The sequence below is a fragment of the Monodelphis domestica genome, chromosome 2 (assembly GCF_027887165.1).
Source record: "Monodelphis domestica isolate mMonDom1 chromosome 2, mMonDom1.pri, whole genome shotgun sequence".
Lineage (NCBI taxonomy): Eukaryota > Metazoa > Chordata > Mammalia > Didelphimorphia > Didelphidae > Monodelphis > Monodelphis domestica.
Window position 1 is genome coordinate 345,480,479 of NC_077228.1, and position 13,997 is coordinate 345,494,475.

Genomic DNA, 13,997 nt, shown 5'->3' on the forward strand with positions numbered 1-13,997 from the left:
AGAAAATGGCAACCACTCTAATTACCTTTGTAAAAAAAAAAAGATTCATGAAGAGTCAGTCTTCACTGAAAAATGCCTGAACAACAATCTCCTACTCGTTTTACATATTAAGAACTTAGGCACAGTTAAGTTACTTGTGTCCAATGTCATACAGCTACTAAGTATCAGAGTTCACATTTGAATTCAGAGCTTTTGGACTCCACAATGGGCAGTCTATCCCACTGTGACACCTAGCTACTCTGACCACAAAAGTAGTAGCAAAGTATTAGAGTTGGAATTAGAACCCAGGCCTTCTGACTCCAAATGCAATGTTCTTTCTATTATTAAAAAACCAACTTACTCATTCCAGTTTTTAAAAAATGATTATGAATCATTCATTTTACATAAGCCAAAATAAAAATTGTTTATATTATCAAACCTGCTATCAAGGAAATAAAACAAAATAATAAATAATATGAATTATATAAGTCATTATTATAATCTGTCATAAACACAAATATGATATGTATTAGCATCCAATGTTTCCCAAGATTCCATCTATCTGGATTATCATTTTGCAAACTGAGTTTAAGCTAAACTTCATCGAAGGATTTCAAATGAATTTATGCCACATTGTAAATCTCCCATTTTCCACATCTTCAGGGTGTTAAGGACACATGATTTGGCAGAGTATGGGAATGCATTAAAAGCTTCTAAGCTAAGATCTGACAGCCAGATAATTAGGTAGTTTAAGTTATTCTTGGATTTGAAATTTTACAAAAACAATCAGCAAAAGAAAACAAGTCAAAGAAAGGAATTAGAGGACAAATGGAAGCATACAGAAGAGTACTTTATCTAAAAGAGGAAGAAATAAATACAGTGATGTTTCTGATCTAAGGAAATGGACACATATGCAAATCATACCATCATTTCTAATCTTCCTCAGATTTCCTATCTAATCATACCTTCTTTCCCTAATCTCTGACCTCTCCCTATCTACTGGTTCCTACATTCAAGATTTTTCATTAAAAATAAAATAAAATAAAATAAAACTGACTAAATCATCCCATCCCATTAAGCCATATTGCTAAATTTCTCTCCTCCCTTTTACATCCTAATACCTAGGGGGGGGGAAAATCACTACCGCTACTTCCTCTTCTTTCACTTACTTAATATTCCTTTGTAATCTGGCTACAAACCTTATTACTCAAATGAAACTGCTCTTTCCAAAGTTATTAATATCTTAACTGCCAAATTTCATAGTTTGCTCTCATTCTTCATGGTCCTTACCCTTTCAGAAGCACTTCTGACTAGTATAATTCCTTATACTGTCTCCTCTGATTTCTCATGACTCCAGTCCCCTTCCTCATCGTTACTTCTTATAATCCTTTTTATCTTTCAAAATTCAGCTCAAAGTCACCTTTTATATGAAACATTTCTCCCAGCTGCTAATCAGTCAGTGTACAATCAATTGCTAAGTGCTTAGTATATATGCCAGGAACCATTCTAAATCCTGGGTATAATTTCTTCCTTCAAGGGTCACAGTCTAAAGTAGAAGACAACTTGAAAGCAACTATGTACAAACAAGATATATACAGAATAAACTGGAGGTCCATTCAAAATCACCCTAGACAATATAAAATATGTAGGAATCTATTTGCCAAGACAAATACAGGAATTATATGAACACATCTACAAAACACTCTCCAAAAAATTAAAACTAGATTGAAAAAATTGGAAAAACATTAATTGCTCATAGGTAGGATAAGCTAATATAATAAAAATGACAATCAGACCTAAATTGATATACTTTTTTAGTGCCACACCTATCAGACTAACAAGAAACTTTTTTTTATTGAATTGGAAGAAATTATAACAAAGTTCATTAAAAAAATAATGTAATGAATGGGGGCCTAGCAGTAACAGATCTTAAATGGTACTATAAAGCAGTGGTCATCAAAAAAATATTGTACTGGATAAGAGACAGAAGGGTCAATTGAATAGGTTTAGGGTAAATGTCCTCAGCAAGACAGTGTACAATAAACCCAAAGATCCCAGCTTTGGGGAAAAGAACCAACTATTTGACAAAAACTGCTGGAAAAATTAGAAAACAGTATGGGAAAAATCAGGTCTAGATCAATATCTCACAGACTATACGAAGATAAATTCGGATTGGGTAAATGACATATATATAAAGAAGTAAATTAGGAAAATATAGAATAGTACACCTCTCAGATCTATGGGAAAGGGAAGAATTTAAGAATGAGCAAGATAGGGACTTCCAGGTTAAGATGGCGGCTTAGAGAAAGCTAAAGTTCAGATCTCCGGAAAACCCTTCCCGACCGATCTCAAACTATAAGCTCCTAAGGCGCCGAAATTCAAAACGATCAACAGCACAGACCCTGGGAACCCTCCTCCTGGACCTGGACCCGGTTCAAAAGGTACGGCCCCCCTCAAAAGCCAGAACCCGAGATCACTCGGACCTCAGGGGTAGGAGCGCAGAGTCCAAGGCTCCCGGAAGCCGCAGCCCGGCCGGGCTCAGAGAGCAGGGTCCTCGGAACATCAACCCTCAGGGCCTTCTACCCGAGTCCCAGTGAAAGTTACTGCCTGGGGCTTCCTCTGCAGAGAGCAGGTCAAAACAACAGCAACCCTCAGGGCGGGCAAGACAGCCTCACGGGCTGGATCCTGCTATCCAAGTCTCAGCGAAAGTCCTTGCCCTCTTGGGGAAGCTGCAGCCCATCCCCCCGCAGGCCGACGAAACAGCCTCACGGCCAGCGATTCTGAAGGCAACTTCCGGAAAGCGAGCCAGGGGGAGAGTGTGGCCTCGTGGTCCCACCCTTCCATTCCAGTTCCAGTGAGGCATATTCAGTTTAACCCAGGGAAAGCTCATAGAAGGGACAATCTGCCCTGGACTAAAGCCTCTGATCACCAGACAGAGATAAGAAAAGCTAATCCTCCACATTCAGAAATGGCAAACTCCACAGAAGCACAGAAGCACAGAAGCCCCAAAATACCAAGAAAAATAAGAAGAAAGGGGCGACTTTGGACACATTCTATGGAGCCAAAATACAAAATACAGAGCAGATAGAAGAAGATATACAAGAAAATTCTCCAAAATCTTCCAAAGGAAATAGAAACTCTCCACAAACCCATGAAGAATTCGAATCAGAAATGACCAAAAAGATGGAAGCCCTCTGGGAGGAAAAGTGGGAAATAATGCAAAAGAAATTCATGCATCTACAAAACCAGTTTGACCAAACTGTAAAAGAAAACCAGGCTTTAAAGCAAGAACTAATAAAGCAAAACCAAAACACCAAGAAATTAGAAGAGAACATAAAATATCTCACCGACAAGGTGATAGATCTGGAAAATAGAGGGAGAAGAGAAAATTTAAGAATAATTGGACTCCCAGAAAAGCCAGAAATAAACACCAAACTGGACATGGTGATACAAGATATAATCAAAGAAAAAACCAATTGGAAATTAAACAATATGATACTCCAAAACCGTTTAGTTAAAGAAGAAATCATAGAAACAATTAATAATTTCATCAAGGAAAATGACAATGGCGAAACATCCTTTCAAACCTTTTGGGATGCAGCCAAAGCGGTAATCAGAGGCAAATTCATATCCCTGAAAGCTTATATTAACAAACAAGGGAGAGCAGAGATCAATCAATTGGAAATGCAATTGAAAAAACTCAAAAGCGATCAAATTAAAAACCCCCAGCAGAAAACCAAATTAGAAATCCTAAAAATTAAGGGAGAAATTAATAAAATCGAAAGTGATAGAACTATTGATTTAATAAATAAGACAAGAAGCTGGTACTTTGAAAAAACAAACAAAATAGACAAAGTACTGGTCAATCTAATTAAAAAAAGGAAGGAAGAAAAGCAAATTCACAGCATTAAAGATGAAAAGGGGGACAGCACCTCCAATGAGGAGGAAATTAAGGCAATCATTAGAAATTACTTTGCCCAATTATATGGCAATAAATACACCAATTTAGGAGAAATGGATGAATATATACAAAAATACAAACTGCCTAGACTAACAGAAGAGGAAATAGAATTCTTAAATAATCCCATATCAGAAATTGAAATCCATCAAGCCATCAAAGAACTTCCTAAGAAAAAATCCCCAGGGCCTGATGGATTCACCTGTGAATTCCATCAAACATTCAGAGAACAGTTAATCCCAATACTATACAAACTATTTGACATAATAAGCAAAGAGGGAGTTCTACCAAACTCCTTTTACGACACAAACATGGTACTGATTCCAAAACCAGGCAGGTCAAAAACAGAGAAAGAAAACTATAGGCCAATCTCCCTAATGAATATAGATACAAAAATCTTAAATAGGATACTAGCAAAAAGACTCCAGCAAGTGATCAGAAGGATCATTCACCATGATCAAGTAGGATTCATACCAGGGATGCAGGGCTGGTTCAACATTAGGAAAACCATCCACATAATTGACCACATCAACAAGCAAACTAGCAAGAACCACATGATTATCTCAATAGATGCAGAAAAAGCCTTTGATAAAATACAACACCCATTCCTATTAAAAACACTAGAAAGCATTGGAATAGAAGGGTCATTCCTAAAAATAATAAACAGTATATATCTAAAACCAACAGCTAATATCATCTGCAATGGGGATAAACTAGATGCATTCCCAATAAGATCAGGAGTGAAACAAGGATGCCCATTATCACCTCTACTATTTGACATTGTACTAGAAACACTAGCAGTAGCAATTAGAGAAGATAAAGGAATTGAAGGCATCAAAATAGGCAAGGAGGAGACCAAGTTATCACTCTTTGCGGATGACATGATGGTCTACTTAAGGAATCCTAGAGATTCAACCAAAAAGCTAATTGAAATAATCAACAACTTTAGCAAAGTTGCAGGATACAAAATAAACCCACATAAATCATCAGCTTTTCTATATATCTCCAACACAGCTCAGCAGCAAGAACTAGAAAGAGAAATTCCATTCAAAATCACCTTAGACAAAATAAAATACCTAGGAATCTATCTCCCAAGACAAACACAGGAACTATATGAACACAACTACAAAACACTCGCCACACAACTAAAACTAGACTTGAACAAATGGAAAAACATTAACTGCTCATGGATAGGATGAGCCAATATAATAAAAATGACCATCCTACCCAAACTCATCTATCTATTTAGTGCCATACCCATTGAACTACCAAAATACTTCTTCACTGATTTAGAAAAAACCATAACAAAGTTCATTTGGAAGAACAAAAGATCAAGGATATCCAGGGAAATAATGAAAAAAAACACATATGATGGGGGCCTTGCAGTCCATGACCTTAAACTATATTACAAAGCAGCAGTCATCAAAACAATTTGGTACTGGCTAAGAAACAGAAAGGAAGATCAGTGGAATAGACTGGGGGAAAGCGACCTCAGCATGACAGTATACGATAAACCCAAAGATCCCAGCTTTTGGGACAAAAATCCACTATTCGATAAAAACTGCTGGGAAAATTGGAAGACAGTGTGGGAGAGACTAGGAATAGATCAACACCTCACACCCTACACCAAGATAAATTCAAAATGGGTGAGTGACTTAAACATAAAGAAGGAAACCATAAGTAAATTGGGTAAACACAGAATAGTATACATGTCAGACCTTTGGGAGGGGAAAGGCTTTAAAACCAAGCAAGATATAGAAAGAATCACAAAATGTAAAATAAATAATTTTGACTACATCAAACTAAAAAGCTTTTGTACAAACAAAACCAATATAACTAAAATCAGAAGGGAAACAACAAATTGGGAAAAAATCTTCATAGAAACCTCTGACAAAGGTTTAATTACTCATATTTATAATGAGCTAAATCAATTGTACAAAAAATCAAGCCATTCTCCAATTGATAAATGGGCAAGGGAAATGGATAGGCAGTTCTCAGATAAAGAAATCAAAACTATTAACAAGCACATGAAGAAGTGTTCTACATCTCTTATAATCAGAGAGATGCAAATCAAAACAACTCTGAGGTATCACCTCACACCTAGCAGATTGGCTAACATAACAGCAAAGGAAAGTAATGAATGCTGGAGGGGATGTGGCAAAGTAGGGACATTAATTCATTGCTGGTGGAGTTGTGAATTGATCCAACCATTCTGGAGGGCAATTTGGAACTATGCCCAAAGGGCAACAAAAGAATATCTACCCTTTGACCCAGCCATAGCACTGCTGGGTCTGTACCCCAAAGAGATAATGGACACAAAGACTTGTACAAAAATATTCATAGCTGCGCTCTTTGTGGTGGCCCAAAACTGGAAAACGAGGGGATGCCCATCAATTGGGGAATGGCTGAGCAAACTGTGGTATATGTTGGTGATGGAATACTATTGTGCTAAAAGGAATAATAAAGTGGAGAAGTTCCATGGAGACTGGAACAACCTCCAGGAAGTGATGCAGAGCGAGAGGAGCAGAACCAGGAGAACATTGTACACAGAGACTAATACACTGTGGTATAATCGAACGTAATGGACTTCTCCATTAGTGGCGGTGTAATGTCCCTGAACAACATGCAGGGATCCAGGAGAAAAAAACACCATTCATAAGCAAAGGATAAACTATGGGAGTGGAAACACTGAGAAAAAGCAACTGCCTGAATACAGAGGTTGAGGGGACATGACAGAGGATAGACTCTAAATGAACACTCTAATGCAAATACTATCAACAAAGCAATGGGTTCAAATCAAGAAAACATCTAATGCCCAGTGGACTTATGCGTCGGCTATGGGGGGTGGGGGGGAGGAAAAGAAAATGATCTATGTCTTTTACTAATAATGCTTGGAAATGATCAAATAAAATATATTAAAAAAAAAAGAATGAGCAAGATATAGAGAATATTTCAAAATATAAAATGAATAATTTTGATTACATTAAATTAAAAAGATTTTGTACAAACAAAACCAATACAACAAAAATTAGAAGGGAAGCAACAAATTGGGAAAAATGTTTATAACAAAAACCTCTGAAAAAGGTCTGATTTCCCAAGTCTATAATAAGCTAAATCAATTGTATATAAAATTAAGCCAATCCCCAATTGATAAATGGGCAAGGGACATGAATAGGCAATTTCAGATAAAGAAATCAAAACTATCAATAAGCACATCAAAAAGTGTTCTAAATCTCACATAATTTTTTTTCCTTTTTTGTTTTTTATCTTGAGAAAATTTCATTTAATTAGCTAATTTAGAATATTTTTTCCATGGTTACAAGATTCATGTTCTTTCCCTTCCCTATCCCCGACCCTCTCCCGCAGCTGACACATAATTCCACTGGGTTTTCTATATTATTGATATTTGCATTAGGGTGGTCATTTAGAGTCTATATCCCTAATCATATTCCCATCAACCCTTGCCATCAAGCAGTTCTTTTTCTTATGTTTCTACTCCCACAGTTCTTCCTCTGAATGTGGATAGCGTTCTTTCTCAGAAGTCCCTCCAAATTGTTCTGGATCACTGCATTGCTACTAATAGAGAAGATCATTACATTCAATTGTTCCGCAGTGTTTCGGCCTCTGTGTACCATGTTCTGGTTCTGTTCCATTCACTCTGCATCAATTCCTCGAGATCGTTCCAGTTCACATAGAATTCCTCCAGTTTATTATTCCTTTGAGCACAATAGTATTCCATCACCAATAGTTACGACAATTTGTTCAGCCATTCCCCAACTGGAGGGCATCCCCTCATTTTCCAATTTTTGCCACCACAAAGAAGGCAGCTATGAATATTCTGGTACAGGTATTTTTCCTTATTATCTCTTTGAGGTACAAACCTAGCAATATTATGGCCTGATCAAAGGGTAGGCAGTCCCTTAGCACCCTTTGGGCATAGTTCCAAATTGCCTTCCAGAATGGTTGGATCAATTCACAACTCCACCAGCAATGTATTAATGTCCCAATTTTGCCACATCCCCCCCAACATTCATTACTTTCCTTTGCTGTCATGTCAGCCAAACTGCTAGGTGTGAGGTGGTACCTCAGAGTTGTTTTGATTTGTATTTCTCTGATTTTAAGAGATTTAGAACATTTTTTCATGTGCTTATTAATAGTTTTGATTTCTTTAACTGAAAATTGCCTTAAATCTCTCATTAGAGAAGTGCAACTCAAAACAACTCTTGAGTTCCCACCTCACACCTAGCAGATTGGCCAATATGAAAGAATGCTAATCATATCCAGAGAAAGAACTGTGGGAGTAGAAACACAGAAGAAAAACATAAAATGGATCACCCTGGTTCAATGGGGATATGCTTAGGGATGTTGACTTTAAATGATCACTCTATTGCAAAAAGGAATAATATCAAAATAGGTTTGGAACAATGATACACATAAAACCCAGTAGAATTGTTTCTTAGCTCTGGGAGAGAGGAGGGAGGAAGGGAGGAAAAGAACATGAATTGTGTAACCATGGAAAAATATTCTAAATTAAATAAATAAATTTTTTTTTAAATAAAAAGCATAGACTGGAAGTAATCTCACAGGGAATGCACCTGTTTAAGGGGTTCAGGAAAAACTTCTTGACCAAAGTAGAATTTCAGAGTTTTGTAGAAGTCTCCTTGAAGGCAGTAGGAAGGGATGAAGTGAAAGAGAATTCCAAGTATAGGAGTGAACCAGTGAAAATGCAGGAAGTCAGACAAGAGTGTACTATAAAAGGAAAAGCAAGGAGGACAGTGTCACCGAGTTGTAGAGTAGTACCTGGAGGGGAATAAAGTATAAAAATACTGGAAAGGTAGGAAAGGGCCAGAATATGAAGGGCTTTAGAAGCCAAATTGAATAGGGAACCACTGCAGTTACCGAACACAGAAGTGATATGGCTAGAGTTCTAACTTAGAAAGAACTTTTTGAAAGCTAAAATTAGAATGAAGTGGAGTGGGAAGGCATTTGAGACACAGAAACCAAGCAGAGTATTGAAATTGGGAAAAGGTGATAAGGACCTAAACCAGAGAGTGTGAAGACTGGATTTAGCTATCTCCTGATTTGTAACAATGAAGATGCTTATTCTAACAAAATCAGGGATATCTTGGGAACTTTGTATTACTCTACCCTACTTTCTCTAACAAAATCAGGGAATGTCTGTAACCATGTTTGAGGATTGAGTTTTAAGAAGGTGGCCTTTGACAGAGAAATTGACAAATCAGAAACAGCTGACAGACCCCTGGGCTGTCCTAAGTCAAGCGTAGGCTACCATTGGTGCAGAGGAGACACAGGAAAGTGAGGTAGAATCATCTAGGCTTTTGCACGGAGCTTCCTCTCGTTGGTCTCTTTTCCTGGAGAGGTGGCTCTGGCTGGCAGCGTGCTAAGCATTCCGACATCTTGGCATGGTGGCAGCTATTTGTCTGGGTTTTGGCAGTGAGTTTGTCCTTGCGCTAATTCAGGTTCAGGCATCTTGGCTGAGCCCTCTTGGAGTTGAGGCTGATTCCTTCCTCCCTACTCTCCAAAACTTTTATCTTCCTGGAGTCTCTAATCTTCCCCCCTGGCACAAGCCAGGCGGGAGAAATCCTACACCCTTTCCTTCTCCCTTCTTCTTAATTTCTTTCACTATATTAATTAAATCACCATAAATTTCAAGCTGACTTGGGTATTATTTTTTTATTTGGGATATCCCATGGCGACCAATAATTAATATAGTTTAGGTCAAAATGCTAAAATGTAGCAATGTCAGAAGAAAGGAGAGGAAAGATATGTGATGTTGGAAAGATGCAACTGGAAGCAGATAGGATAATATGAATGAAAGTGAGATTAGTCAGATGGTATCAAGGGTCTTAGCCTCAATGCCTCTGGGCAGATGATTTTCTCAAAATTAATAAGAGAATTTGAGAAGAGGGAAAAAATTGAGGAAAACATCAATGAGTAGAATGGGGGAGTTTAAGATGTCTATACAATACCCAATTTGAGATGTCCAAAAGTCAGTTGGAGAAATAAAACTAGATATCAGGGGAAAGAAAACAGATTTGGGAATTGTGTGCAGAGAGATGGTAGTTGAATTGAATCCCTGGCTGCTAATAAAAGCACAAAATGAAATAATATAGATAGAAAAGAGAAGAGAGCCCAGGTCAAAGCCTTAAGGAACAGCTATGGTTTCCCAAGTGGACCCTCAATTAAGATCCAACAAAAATGCAGCAGCTGGGTGGCTCAGCAGATAGAGAGAGAAGGCCTGGAAACCTGGAGACAGAGCATCCTGGGTTTCAATATGGCCTCAGAAAATTGTCCCTGGGAAAGTCAATTAACCCCAGTTGCCTAGCCCTTACCACTCTTTTGCCTTGGAACTGATATTCAGTATCGATTCTAAGACAGAAAGCAAGGATTAAAAAAAAAAAAAGAACCAACAAAAGAGACTAAGAAGTGACTGGATAGGTTGCAGAATAACCAGGAAAGAGCAGTGTCACAAAAACCTAAAGAGATCAAGAAAAGAGTTATCATTAATGTTAAAGGGTTCAGAGAGATCAAGAAAGATGAAAATTAAGAAAGAGCCTTTAAATTTGGCAATTAAGACACCATTGGTGCCTTTGAAGAAAGAAATTAGTTGAATGGTGAGGTCAGAAGCCAGACTGCAGAATGTTAAGAAGAGAAGAGAAGAGAGGAAAGCAAGTGAAAGGATAGAACATCTTAAATGCTTAAGGGAAAAGAAAAGAAAAAGGGAAAGAGATGTAGGATATTAAAATGAATAGACCAAGTGAGGGACAGGAAGACATGAATATGTTTGTAAACAGTAGAGGTTCAATCTGACAAACGTCTAATTACTCAGATTTATAAGGAGCTAAATCAATTGTACAAAAAAATCAAGCCATTACCCTATTGATAAATGGGCAAGGGACATGAATAGACAACTTTCAGATAAAGAAATCAAAACTATGAAAAAGTGTTCTGAATCTCTTGGAATCAGAGAAATACAAATCAAAACAACTCTAAGGTACCACCTCACACCTAGCAGATTAGCTAAAATGACAGGAAAGGAAAATAATAAATGTTGGAGGGGATATGGCAAAATTGGGACACTAATGCATTGTTGGTGGAATTGTGAATTAATTCAACAATTCTGGAACACAATTTTAAACTATGCTCAAAGGGCTTTAAGGGACTGTCTGCCTTTTGATCCAGCCATAGCACTGCTGGGTTTATACCCCAAAGAGAAAATTGGGGGAAAAACTTGTACAAGAATATTTATAGCTTCACTCATTGTGGTGGTAAAAAATTGGAAAATAAGGGGATGCCCTTCAAATGGGAAATGGCTGAACAAATTATAGTATCCATTGGTGATGGAATACTATTGTGCTGAAAGGAATAAAGAACTGGAGGAAGTCCATGTGAACTGGAATGACCTCTAGGAATTGACGCAGAGTGAAAGGAGCAGAACCAGGAGAACATTGTACACAGAAACTGATACAATGTGGTAAAGTCGAATGTAATGGACTTCTCTATTATTAGCAATGCAATAATCCAGGACAATTTTGAGGGACTTATGAGAAGGAATGCTATTCACATCCAGAGAAAGAACTGTGGAAGTTGAAACAGAGAAGAAAAACAACTGACTGATTAACTGGATAGATGGGGATGTAGACTCTAAATGATCACCCGTATGCAAATATTAATATGGAAATGGATCTTGATCAAAGACACATATAAAGCCCAGTGGAATTACTCATTGGCTATGGGAAAAATATTCTAAATCAATTAATAAAATAAAATTCCTTACTCCAATAAATAAATAAATAAATGAATAAATGAATGAACAGTAGAGGTTGAGACAGCAGAGACAAATGAGAAAGAAGGAATAACAGAAGTCAATGTGCTAGAAAAGGCAGGATAAAAGGGGACCACAAAGCACATGTAGTGTATCCTGGTTGGTACCTTCCTGAAAAAAAATTTCCTTCTTTTTATTTTGAATGAGTATGTGTATGCAGGCAAGTAGTTCTCACACAACAGAGCAAGGTTCTTGAGGCAAGACCTGCTTCATTTTTGACTTTGTATCCCCAGTACCTAGCAAAATGTCTGGCACGTAGTTGGTGGTTAACCTTCATGCTCAAAGAGTACTAAAATCATGGGGTGATGTCTTGACTAACACATAAACTGGATTTAAGTGAGACAAAGCTGCATAAAGTCATCAGCCTCACTATCTTCATCATCATCAAATCCCAATGGCCAGACAATGGCTTGAGAAGAAGTAGATGATCTTGGCTTCTTCACTGTCTAACCAAGGTCCTTCACAGAATCTGTTTTCTCTATCTTTATGTCATTAAAACAAATTGTTTTCATCCACCCCTTTGGCCAAGAGAATTCTTCAACACAGTAGCCACAATAAATGATTTGTTAGAGGATAAATTCAGAGCTGGGAGATACCTCAAGAAACAATTAGTTTGACCCCCTCATTTTACAGGATGGAGGGAGGGAGAGGGAGAGGGAGAGGGAGAGGGAGAGGGAGAGGGAGAGGGAGAGAGAGAGGGAGAGAGAGAGAGAGAGAGAGAGAGAGAGAAGGAGAACATTTATCAATTGTTTTGGGGGGCATCTGGGTAGCTCAGTGGATTGAGAGCCAGGCCTAGAGAAGGGAGGTCCTAGGTTCCAATTTGGCCTCAGACATTTCCCAACTGTATGACCCTGGGCAAGTCACTTAACCCCCATTGCTTAGCCCTTACCACTCTTCTGCCTTGGAGCCAATACACAGTATTGACTCCAAGACAGAAAGTAAGGATTTATTAAAAATAATAATAATAATAAAATACAGTCTATGTAGTACTCATCTCTGCTCCTTACTACAGCTGACCCCTATACCTGTTCTGTATCCACTCCTTCTTCCAATATCATCTGCTCTAGTTCTACCCCCACAAATCATTGCAATTGGCATCCTATTTCTTTGTACCTGGCAATCCTGTTACACATTCCTCTGTTCTTTCCATATTCTCACTAATATTCAGGCAGACCCCAAATGATTTCTAATGTTTCCAAGAGAAAACATGAAGTAATTCGATTTGAATATGAAATTCACATTGACATTTAATAAATTATTATTAACTGACTGATATATTTTAGTAACTCTAACAAAAAGATTAGTTCAGATTTGGGGTGGGAGTTGGAGGAGCAGTCTGAAATTAAGGACTAAAATTAATTTTTAGTCAACAATAGATGTCAATTATCCACTCTTTCCATAATTCTTATTAGAACAGATAATCAATTTGGTGGCATTTATTCCGAAACAGAATGGTTGAGTAATTTTCAATTAAAACTAATTTATACTAGTTACTTTAAATATCAAACAATGAAACTGTTATATTTGTTTGTTAAACTATATAATTTATAATATTCATTTAAAAGCCATATTTCTCATTCATATTTGTCTTCGTTTAAGAATTATAAGGTTGACAAGGACTAGTAAATAAAACTATTTTGGCAACTATTCAAAAAATTTCCAAAACCCTTCTTTAGTAATAATTAGCAATATATTAAAAATGAGGCAACTAAAATTTAGTCCATGTGTAAAGGAAAGCTATATAGTTGTATACATTTCAAATAATGGAAAAATGTTCACCCTGACATATTGCTAAAAAAAAAAAAGCTGCACCATAATTATGAACTATTTTAAATTTGACCTGTTCATTCTCATGTATGAAGACAGAATTAATTGAAGAGGCAGGATAAATTCCAAGACCTTACATTACTTTTCACTGACCATATTTAAAATTCTTTGTACTACTTTTATATTATAAAAAAAAAGAATTCATAGTCCAGAACAGCTCTACTTTCACCTTATTATAATTTAATTCCTTCATCAATTTTATTCTGTATAATTTTTTTCTTTATCATTAAAAAAGGAGGGGGAGGGTGGAAATAATTTTCCATACCTATGATTAAGATTATTTTTCTATCAGTATACTTAAGTGTTTAAATTTATTTCCCAAGCAGGCAATTTTAAAACCACAGATTTTTAAGTCACTATATTAAAGTTGTAAAGAATGAAAATAGA

At 36.9% G+C, this 13,997-nt stretch overlaps 1 protein-coding gene across 4 annotated transcripts in view; it reads right to left on the minus strand.

Moving 5' to 3' along the window:
* The window catches only part of RNGTT (RNA guanylyltransferase and 5'-phosphatase), a 331,943-nt gene that overhangs the window by 227,101 nt on the left and 90,845 nt on the right, over positions 1–13,997 (minus strand). The window lies entirely within an intron of this gene.